Below are 12188 nucleotides of genomic sequence, written 5' to 3'. Positions count from 1 at the left end.
GTAAAATAATATTCCACATCAACTACAGAGCTCTAAGTGAAGATCAGATTAGGATGGGATTATGGGGCAAAATACTTCTTGGGTCACCCCAGATTTCATTGCAATGCCACTGGGGAACTGTCCCAAAGAACCCTGACCACAGTCCTGCTTGGCCCAAAGCATGGTTTGGCCGTGCCAGGCTGCCAACTAACAGCCCCCATGCCCACTGTACTAAGTACAATGGCTTGAATAAGGAACTATCATTCAGGCTGGGATCATGGCTACAAATTCTGCTTGGCCCACCCATCATAATACTCTGTGCCATCGGGGGACTGTCCTGGACATCTGTGACCAGAGACTTACCCAGCCCAAACTGCGGTTTGGCCGTGCCAGGCTGACAACAGACAGTACCCCAGCCACTGTGCTAAATGCATGGAACTGAATAAGGAACTGGATTTTGGACTGGGATTATACCAGGAAACCTCCTTAGGCCACCCCAGATCAAGTCTCTGTGCCACCAGGGGACTGTCCTGTACATCTCTGACCAGAGACTTGCCCAGCCCAAAACACAGTTTAGCCGCGCCAGCGTGCCAAAGACAGCACCTCGGCCACTGTGCTAGATTAATGGACCTGAATAAGGAATTGGATTTTGGGCAGGGAATATACCCAGACATTAGGGCTGTGTGAGTCGGCAGTGATCCGACCTGGCTTCGGACCCGGTCACTTCGGATGGCTGTGATCCGATCCAAAGCTCTGGACTGGGTTTCTGCCTCAATCCAGCCGAAGTGGCTCCAAAGCCTCAGAGCCACCTCAGAGATCCAGCTCCAGGGTGTAACTGGAAGGGTGGTAGCTCTTACTGAGGCCAGAAAGCCTGCAAAGTTTCAAGAAGATTGGTGCAGGGGTTGGGTGGGGAACTGCACCCCAAATCCTTGAAGGCAAAACTCCTGTCATGTCTATGTGTTACAACACAGGGGGCTAAAAACTGCAGGGATGAGGCCACAGAGTCTGCCAAGTTTCAAGAAGATCGGTGCAGGGTTTGAAGGAAACTGCACCTCAAGATGCTGACAAGCAAAACTCATGACACAAATGACCCTGTGGGCTGAAAACTGCAGGGGTGGGCCTATGAACTGCATTTCATCAGCCTCCTAGGGAGTAGATACAGAAACTCACGGACTCCACATACACAGTGGAGTTCTGGCACACTGCGACCTGACACCCCAGGCACCTCTGTACTTTCGCCTGCACTGCTACATCCCCCTCCCCCCGCAACCCGCCACCCCAGTCTGTCCCTCCCCCTCGATGCCTCCATTTCCATTTTCACTGACTGGCTTTCTTGCCTGCATTGCAGGCCAGGTCAGCCTCTGGCTTCTTTACTATTCCTTCCACCCAGGACCAACTGCAGGTACTTCCCCAGCCTGACAAAGGGGTTCTCAACCCTAAAGCTGACATCCCGGGCAGCTAAGCTGAGCTTACCAGGAGCCTCACAACTGCCTTCACCATATTGGCCCCATTGTCGGTGACCATGAACCTGCGGGTGAGCTCAGCCTGCCCAATGAGCCACCCCTGCACCATGCGGTTCATGGCCCCCATGATCTCCCTTGCTGTGTGGGACTCATCCAGCACCTTGGCTTGCAGTAGAGCCCGCTGATGGCCTGACTGATCGCACCAGTGCCCTGTCAGGGAGAGGTAGGCATGATCGCCGCCCCAGCTGCGCCAGATTTCAGAGGCGAAGTGCAAGACTACCTATGGCCCTGCCTTGCGCAGCTTCTCCCTCAAGTACTCCCTGAATGCCTGATACAGGGAGGGCACCACCGCCCTGCTAAAGGTGGTGCATGCGGGCACTTTGTAAAATGGGGCCAGAAGTGCTATGAACTGCCTGAACCCTGGCCACTCAACTATCCAGAGCAAGCATCTCCCCAATGCTCTGGGTGACCTCACACACCTTGGGAACATGCCTTGGGAATGTCCCTTTCTGTCCACCTTTCCCCCACCGGTCCAGGGTGGCCTGCCTCTGCTTTGGGGGTAAGGGGACTTTGAGCGAGTGGGAGACTTCCTGTCTGGCACACTCGCACTGGTGCCAAGCTGAGCATCAGGAAGAAGGGCAAGGGGGTGGTGCCTCCTCAGTTGCAGCAGCATGGCCGTGGTGGAGAAGTGTCTCATGTCCTTGCCACGGCTCATGTGCCTTCGGCAGTGCTGGCAGATGGCAAACCTGGGATCATCTGCCACCTCAAAATGATCCCACACTACACTACTCCCCCGCTTCTGGGTTGAGGGTGAGGATCCTGCCTTTTCCCCCTTCTCAGCAGGCTGAGGCTGAACAGCAGGAGATGCCTCAGCCGAGCCACTTGCCTCCACAACCTCAGCCTCCTCTGAGGTGCTGCTTTCCGGAGGAGACCTGGGTCTAGGGGAAACATGAGGGGTGTGGAGCACAAACTCTGATTCCCCCCTCAGTCCCCAGAATTGCCTGAGCCAGCGCACTCAGCATGCCTGGTTCCAGCTCCAGCTTCTCCTCTGGCAGTGGGAGGCTCAGGCTGAGAGCTGAAATTGGGGTGGAAGAGGCAGTGATTCCACTGCTGGTGCCCATTTCTGGACTGAGCAGAGGTGGTGCAGGTGCAGGGACTGCTCCCACCGCCTGGCTTCAACGGGCAACACCGATGTCATGGCTGCTCGGGAATAGACTGCATCTGTGTTTGGGGTGGCGGGGCTTCCAGCTCTAGCTCTCCCTCTCCCCCCCCCCGCCATTCATCCCATCCAGAAAGAGCACACAGCAACTGCTGAAACTTCCTCAGCCTGACGAAGGGTCTTAAAAATTCTTCTCCAACTATTTAAATTGGTCTATTAAAAGATATCAGATTCACCCAAAAAAGCTATCAGTTGGCAGCCTGGTACCACCAAGCTGCGCTTTGGGTCAGGCAAGGTTCTGGTTAGGGGTGTCCAGGAGAGTGGCCCAGTGCCGCAGTCATGGCATGGGGTAGCCCAAGAAGCATTTCCATCTCTAATCCCAGCCCGCTAACCAATTCCTAACTCTAAACCATATATTTAGCATAGTGTCTGGGGTGCTGTCTGTTGGCAGCCTGGTACAGCCAAACCACACTTTGGGCCAGGCAGGTCTCTGTTCAGAAATGTCTAGGAGTGTCCCCCGGTGGCAGAAAGATGTGGTCTGGGGTGGACCAAGAAGGATTTCTGGGTATAATCCCAGTCCAAAATCCAGTTCCTTATTCGGTTCCATATACTTAGCACAGCGGCTGGGGCGCTGTTAGTTGGCACCCTGGCATGGCCAAACTGCGTTTTGGCCCAGGCAAGTCTCTGGTCAGAGATGTGAAGGAGTGTACCCTGGTGGCACAGAGATATGGTCTGGGGTGGCCCAAGAAAGATTTATAGGTATAATCCCTGCCCAAAATCCAATTCCTTATTCAGGTCCATTCATTTAGCACTGTGTCTGGGGTGCAGTCTTTGGCACGCTGGCGCAGCTAAACTGTTTTAGGCTGGGCAAGTCTCTGGTCAGAGATGTCCAAGAGAGTCCCCCGGTGCCACAGAGGTGCAGTCTGGGGTGGCCCAAGGAGGATTTCTGGGTATAATCCCATCCCATAATCCAGTTTCTTATTCAGTTCCATATATTTAGCACAGTGGCTGGGGCACTGTTGTTGGCACCCTGGCACAGCCAAACTGCGTTTCGGGCCAGGGAAATCTCTGGCCAGAACTGTTCCCTGGTGGCACAGAGACTTGATCTGGGGTGGCCTAAAATCTGGGATTTCCTGGTATAATCCCAGTCCAAAATCCAGTTCCTTATTCAGTTCCATGCATTTAGCACAGTGGCTGGGGTACTGTCTGTTGTCAGCCTGGCACGGCCAAACCGCAGTTTGGGCTGGGTAAGTCTCTGGTCACAGATGTCCAGGACAGTCCCCCGATGGCACAGAGTATTATGATGGGTGGGCCAAGCAGAATTTGTAGCCATGATCCCAGCCTGAAAGATAGTTCCTTATTCAAGCCATTATACTTAGTACAGTGGGCATGGGGGCTGTTAGTTGGCAGCCTGGCACGGCCAAACCATGCTTTGGGCCAAGCAGGACTGTGGTCAGGGTTCTTTGGGACAGTTCCCCAGTGGCATTGCAATGAAATCTGGGGTGACCCAAGAAGTATTTTGCCCCATAATCCCATCCTAATCTGATCTTCACTTAGGGCTCTGTAGTTGATGTGGAATATTATTTTACATATTAATTAGTATGTATGCATAGTTAATTAAATTCTCTTTCTTTAGGATGTGGAAATCATTAATAACAAGTTTTTATTGGGTCTAGATTACCTTTAAAAAAGGAACCCAGAATAAGGAACCCGGAATAAGGAATAGAGAACCGGGAATAAGGAACTGGGAATAAGGAACCAACTTCAGCCCCATGCTACATGTTCATATTAAAACTAGGCAGAAACCAGATACAGAGCTGTTACACATTTTCAAGCAGTAACTTTAAAGCTGGTACCCTCTGTTCTTATCTGTGGTCATAAAATATCCTTGAGTAAACAGTAGCTGTCACCTAGGAGCAGAGATTATTCTACCAGTATAGAATTTAATATGTAGTTCACTATCTCCTCACCATACCCCACCAGCAGGCTCATCAGCCAGAGGCAGGAAATCAAAGCATTGCACCACTTTGCCTTTCTCATACTCAGATTATGCAGCACAAAGAGCATTTAGGGCAGCCTGTTCCTCAGTGGTTCTGCAGACAAGGTTATATGAGTAAATATGATATTTTTTATTAGACAAACTGAATAGTTGGAAAAATTGTTCTTCACAAGCTCTCAGGCACAAGCATACCCTTCTTCCTTGATGTTGTGAAATTTCCATTTCAAACAGCAAAATTCAATATCTTCCATGCATCAGAGGTGTTGGCTGTAGCCATGTTGGTCTAAGGACATAGGGAGACAAGGTTATTTGGGTAAATGTGATATTTTTTATTAGACCAACTGAAAAGTTGGAAAAACTGTTCTTTACAAGCTTTCAGGCATGAACACCCTATTTCAATGGTTCTGAGCACTTATAACCACTGACTTTAGCAGAGACTGGTAGAATTTGTGAGGTTTTTATAGCTATCTGTCTGTGTCTGTCATTTGGTTATGTGTAATATACTAGATCATGGGGCATTGTACAGATACAGCCCCTGCCTGAGGAGCTTACAGTCTAAATGCAAAAGAACTGAGAGGGGAACCCAGGACAAAGAGAAGTAACAATTTTAATGTGGGACAAAAGGGGGTAGGGATTTACCATGTCCTGGCTGTTTTACAGCAACTGCCTGTGTGTATGGCGCTTCTCTAGTGGAAAAGTTGGAGGTAAACCACAGTACGTTTTAGTCCTTAGTGAAAGAGGAATAAGTTACCACAGGTTAGTTTTCATTTACCATGAGGTAAGTGCAGGGACATGGACAAATACCACAGAGCAGCTGATAATAATTTATTATGGAGCTGCCCCTTTTTGCTCCATAGTAAATTATTCAGCCTATGTCTCCTATGCCCCAAGTCAGTGCCACAACTGCTAAGCTATTGTTTCTCAGCAATTATATTTGTGTGTGTGCATGCATATGCACATGCACGAGAGAAGAAAATTAAAAAAATATGCCTCACAGAGGGTTCCTTGTTTTGCTGACAGACCATGAGCAGCACTGTAGTAACCCTTGTGATTTTTAAATATATTCTCATCTGTGCTGCATGGTTTCTCAGAGACACAAGGCTGCATACCACGAGGGTTCAGTGTTGCACATGGTTCTCCAAAGTTGAGCATGAGGAGGGCAGTGGCAGAGAGAAGTAACTTAGTATCTACCTGATCTGTAGGGCTGAGGAGCAAGTTGATGCAGAAGATGAGGCACTGATTCCTCTCATGCTTAATTTTCAGTAATAGTGCATGGAAACATTAAGGCAGAATGGCCACTGTGTTTTATTTAGGGCTGTCAAATGATTAAAACATTTGATTGCGATTAAAAAAATAATCACAATTAATCACAATTTTAATTCCACTGCTAAAAACTCAAAATTATGTGCAGAAAACTCAAAATTATGCAGGTACTTTGTATGGTTGGGAGACAGGTGTTAGAAATATTATTAAAAATGCATTATCAATAGCTGTTAGCTCCCATCGATAGTGTTGTCCTCTGAATAAGCACGGCTGCCAGCCCTCCTTGTCTCCTTAATGAGAGAGGGAAGGGGGGGTTGGAAACTGAAGGAAAAACTCCAAGAGCTCTTTGTACTAAGGTATCACTCTCTCTTTGTTCTGCAAATTTACTATCTCTTTGTTACACTAAATCACACTTTCTTTCATGGCTCCCACATTCTTAGGCTAAGATAAGAATAATTGCAATCTTAGCCTTGGAGTTAAACCCTCCATAACCTCGAGTGCTTTCTGGGCAAGCGCAATAACCTAATACATATTAAGCCTATCCGCCCCGCATACTTAAGTAGTTAATTATAATACACATGGGATGCATGATCTGACGTATTCTCATGCATGTTTGTATGAACCGAAAATGAGTTGTAAGAGTTCCTGCTTCTGTACACGTGCCAGAGGAGAGGGGATAAAAGCCTGCTAATGATTGTGCCGGGGGGGGGGGGGGGGGGGGGGGGGGGGGGCAGAGGGTTTTGATCTTTTGTCTTCTCCCTCTGACCCTATTTGCAAATACATACCTTTTGTCTCACCAACAATGTGTGCCTAAGGATTTGTTATTCAATGAGCCTCCAAAGAAACGAACCGTGATATTTACATCACAGGTGTGGAGTATATGTGTATGGGGCAAATTTGGGGTGCTGTAGGGGTGGTTTGGAGCCTGGGGAGGGGGAGCCCTGCACACCCTGGCAAGATAGGGGGTACTACAGGTCACAAGTAAGGGGCAGTAGCAGAGCTGGGGGGCTGAGGCTTGGGAGCGAGGGGCAGACACACACACACACATACAACGCTGCGCTGGTAAGTCTGTGGAGGGAAAGGGGCAAGGCGGGCAGATTGAGGCCTCCACAACAAGGGAGGGAGTGGGGCAGGGGCAGGCACCAGGCTGAATAGGAGGTAGGGCTGGGGCGGATTGTGGGACAGAGATGCAGGTGGCTTGTCCAGTTGTGGGGGGGGCTCCCCAGCACTGTGCGCACCTCCGGGTGAGACATGCCCCCCAGATTTGTGCGCAGGGCATAGGTGGGCTGTGGGCTGGGGCTCTGTGCCCTGCTGCCTTTGCCCTGAGAGCCACAAGATGTATGTTACACCTCCCACCACTGGGTGGGGTGGGGACATGCAGTGCAGCCAGTGTGCGGTTCCCAGGGCAAAGACAGCAGAGCCCCCAACCTGCAGCAGACAGCCTCCCTCTGCCTCACGCACAAATCCCAGGGGCATGTTGCCCCCCCATGCCTCCTCCAAGTCACACCCCCAAGCTTCCCACGGCTCCATCCCATGACCTGTCCTGGCACTGGGGATGCTGTGCCTGCATCCCAGTGCCTGCCCCTCTTCCCCCCCCTCACCCTGGGGGCCTTGATCTGCCCCCCTCCACCCCTTCCCTCTTTCCCTGCTGCTCCCTGCCCATAATGGCACTGCTGTAGATGCAGCATGCAAGTTGTGGCTGCTCATGTGATTCTGTGTCGGACAAAAGACCAACACACAGGTCCAACAACCAAGATTTTTATTGAATAACACACATAGATCAAGTGGGGAAAAGCAATGCTTTATGAAAAACCATCCTCTCTCTCTCTCCTCCCGCCCCCAATTGGTGCTCAGGTTCAGTCATGATGGCCTTTTGCAGTGCTTCTGGATACAATGATCTTATGGGAGGGATACCGGTAGTTTTCTCCTGAGTTGATGTGGATGGCATACAATGTTGTCAGGGCCCGGTCTTCACTGCCTTTTTTATCTAAACAAACTGCTGCCATGCCTCTGACAACCCACTTAGCCAATCACCTTGTTGCTCCATAATAAATTATTCAGCCTATGTCTCCTATGCCCCAAGTCAGTGCCACAACTGCTAAGCTATGTTGAGCTATGTTGCTGAGTTGACTTCATCAAAACTCAGAGTCTTTTGGTTACATATGTCATTGCTTAGGTATGCAGATTGATGGATGGTGAGGAATCACTTGTTTTATAACCTCAGGAGACAGGGAGTCTGCTGTTTCTTATCTTCTTGTAGATGGTTTATTTGTTCTTCTTAACTTCCTGTTCTCAAGGCTGCTTTCCTCAGCAGACTGGGTATGTTTGAAACCATATTCATTCATTCATTCACTCATGCATTCATCTAAAATTAATTTTTGATAATATTCTCAACATGTACACACTCCTTCCCCCTCCAGCTGCATCTACCCAAAACCCATGCCCAGGCTGCCCTGCAGTCCTCTGTGCTGCCACCGCTGCCCTGCTGGGAGGCCCGAAGGTGGCAGAGCAGACCCTGGGCACAGGCTCCAGAACCATGGGTGTGATTAATGCATTAAAAAAAAAATTAACTCAAGAACTAATCAACATGTTAATTGCATATGTTAACTGCAATTAATTGACAGGCCTAGTTTTGTTACTAGACACTTCTAAATAGCAGCTAACAACAATATCCATTGTTTCTATCTCCTAAAAGGAAAAGGGGATGAACCCTGTTGCAAGAATGGGATATATCCTGCAGCATCTTGGGTAAAATTACATTCTTGCTCTGTGAACTCCCCTGGCAGTTTCATTTGGATCCAATAAACTTTTTCCCTTCCTCTTCTTATCTTTGCTCTGTTCTATATGTGCTGTGGAGTGTCTACTACCCCAGATGGCACTTTTGGTGGGAGGGAAGAGGGGGATATAGTTCTGGAAGATCCTACTGTGCAACCTTTATGCATGCTGGTGAATTCTCTCTCTTATGAGTTGCCCCCCCATGAGCCATCTAAGTGAGTATTACCACTGTTGCTGGTAGGTGTTGTAGGGCTTCAGCCCCTTCTTGGTAGGTGTCTTTTCCCCTAGCAACATCAAGGTCAGATCAGCTGTTGGTGCCACCCAGATGGTTTGGGCACTGCTCCTACTTACCTGCCACATCTTTGATGTTCGTTACTGGGGAGGCAATTCTCTGTAGGTGGCCCCAGAGCAAAGGGGTCTCAACCCTGGTCCTTCTTCGTGGGGCTCCAACCTCCCCTTTACCCCACACTTACCACATCCACAGCCTCAGTAAATGCTGCTCACTGCAGGTCTTCCCCTGGATGATCTCACCTCACCCACACTGCCTGCATCAAAATGGGTTGGGTCTTCTCAGCCGACAATCTTTCCCATGTTGGTCCCCCATCTTTGGGCCAGGTCTCAGGCAACTAAGCCTGCCCCAGCTGGAGCTAACTGTAACCAAGGAGCACTTAACTGAAAGTTCTCCTTAGTTCTGCCAATGGGCCCCTGGGACTCCGTCTCCCAGGACCCACTTAGTTACTTGGGGGGGGGGGGAAGAAACTCATGCCCCCTCCTAGTAGGCATGGGGACAGGCAGCCACCCTGTGTCCAGCCTCTGTCAGTCTTCCCAGTGTGACCTCCCTGGGGCCTGGCTGACCTGCAGCTTATTTTTCATGATTCTGCTAGCTGGTGGTACTTGTTGCTCCCATTCAGGGCTTCATAGCCTCCTGTGCCTTCCTTCCTGCCACCCTGCCCGAGAGTGCCAGCAGTCCCTTGCTGCCACTCCCCGCCACAGTACCTGGGCTCCCTGATGTGGCTGCAGCTCTGCTCCTGGGTGTTCCTCCATTCCCAAGGATTGTGCTCCTCATTCTGTCTGCCGGAGTCCTCCAGCAGATGCTCAGCTCCTCCCCCCACCCCCCACACTTGGGGCTGGTGCTCCCCAGCCCAACAACTGGGGTCTCCCAGCCGGCATCCTGCTCTCCTTTGCCCAGCCCATCAACTGTATTTCCAGCTGCTTTTTGAGCAGCCCACACCTCTCCAGAGCCATGCCCCCAGAGCTTGCAGATTCACAGCTTGGCTCCAGAACTGCTGAGCCTGCATCGGTGTCTCTTCCCAGCTGCTGTTCATCTCAGCTCCTGTGATATCAGGGTCTGTCAGACAGGGGTTTGGGACATGCCAGGGGGCTTTTGCTTCCCTCTCTCATATGTCCCACCTCAAGATGCTGGTAGGCGTTCTTCCATCATTACCTGGTGCCAGATGTGTGTGGCAGTGCTTTCTCTTGATGATCTTGAGAGTCCTCTGATGTGTCCCTTGAATGGCAGCAGTACAGAAAAAATCAGCTACCACATTATTCTTCCAGGGTTTGTATTTTATGGAGAACTGGAATGGCTGCAGTGCCAAGGCCCAACGTGTTATCTTAGCATTATATGTTCTGGCCAACTTTAACCATTTCAAGGGAATGTGGTCTGTTATGGACTGTGAATTCTCTACCAAGCAAGTAATATCAAAAATATTCTACCCCCCATTTCAGGGCCAAACATTCCCTCTCAATGGTGGTGTACCTCCTTTCCTGGTTGTTGAGCTTCCTGCTGGCGTAGGCTACTGGTCTTTCTGCCCCCTCCACTTCTTGGGACAAGACTGCACCCAGTGCTTGGCCTGATGAGTCAACATGCAGGAAAAACAACATTGAAGGAATCAAATGGGCTCTCTGCAGGAAGGTGGTGTTACACATGCCAGATTTTTCAAAGGCCCTTCTTTGTTCCTCTTCTAGCTTTATGGCTCCATTCCCTTTCCCTTTGATTGCCTTAGTGAGGGGGGCTGTGAGGCTTGCGAAGTGGGGAATGAACCACCTATAGTAGCTGGCTAGACTTAGGAACACCTGCATTTGCTTTTTAGTTTGTGTGATCTCATACCTAAGAATAGCGACCACCTTATTGGCCAAGGGTTTGATTTGGCCTTGCCTCACCAAAAATCCGAGCTATTTAGTCTCGGCTTGTCCCGGTATACATTTCTTGGAGTGGGCCATCAAGCTTGCCTGCCTCAACTCCTGCAGTACCGCTCAAACTGTCCATATATGCTGGTCCCATGTTTCAGCATACACTACAATGTCATCAATATAGGCAGCCATGTACTGGTGATGGGGAGCCAGTACCCATTCCATCAATCTTTGAAAGGTTGCTGCAGCCCCCCTGAGGCCAAAGAGCATTCTGCAGAGCTCATACAGTCCCCATGGGGTCCCAAATGCCATCTTAGCTCCATCTTCCAGATGCAAAGGTATTTGCCAATACCTCTTGGCCAGGTCAAAAATGGATATGAACCATGCCTACCCTATTCTTTCCAGCAGTTCTCCCACCTGGGGCATAGGGAAGGCATCAAATTGTGTATGATACTGAGATTGTGGAAAAAGTTGCATTTTTGGGGGCTACCCCACCACAAGGAGCCCTGCCACTGTGACCCCTGAACTCCAATAGGGTACAGTTTTCAGTCTTACTCAGGATGAAGCTCCAGGCTACCCAGCTCTGGCAATTCTTGCCCCTTCTAGGCCACCTCCAGGCTACCCAGCTGTGGCAGTTTTTGCCCCTCCTGGGTTACCTCCAGGCTCCTAGGCCCTTGCTCAGTCTCACCTCTAGACCCCTTAGTTTTGGCTTGCACTCACATTTGGCTCCAGCTCAGTTCAGGGTCTTCCAGGCTCCCTGGCCCTGGCCTCACTTTGGGCCAGTGAGACTCCTGGTCTCAGCAGTGGTTCTTTCTGGGTTCACTTGGACCCCACAATAGGTTCTATACACTCAGCCCTTCTCTGGGCTCCGGTCTCACACTCACCCCCTCCCCGAGCTCTGGATCCTTCACTTGCTGGGTCCCCAGGAATCTCTCCCACCTCTTTAGTTCCTTTCTAAACCTCCAAACTGCTGCAGGCTGTATTCTCCTCGCTTCCATTCAAGTTGCAGCCATCTTGCTGAACTAACTTCCCTTCAGCTGCCTCCAGGATGTTACTGCTGACTCCTCTCAGGGTCTGGGATTATACCCTGCCTAACCCAGCTCTCCTCCAGGGTGAAGTGACTCTTTCAATCAATCCTGGCTCCACCTGCAGGCTGCTTCTCAGGCATAGTCCCTTACTGCTCTCCTGCCCCCTCTTCAAGTAGCAGGACCTCTAAGCTTTCTGCTACACTGAGAAACACCAGGGAAAAAATTTCCTTATGCAAATTTCAGCAAACAATAGCTTTCCCCTAGGACAAAGGAAAACTTCCATCCCCTCCACATCTCTGTAACTGGGAATAAGGAACCAACTTCAGCCCCATGCTACATGTTCATATTAAAACTAGGCAGAAACCAGATATAGAGCTGTTACACATTTT

This window comes from Crocodylus siamensis, chromosome 12 (genome assembly GCF_052110815.1).
Source record: "Crocodylus siamensis isolate JL-2025a chromosome 12, ASM5211081v1, whole genome shotgun sequence".
Lineage (NCBI taxonomy): Eukaryota > Metazoa > Chordata > Crocodylia > Crocodylidae > Crocodylus > Crocodylus siamensis.
Note: the sequence above shows the minus strand (reverse complement) of the source record.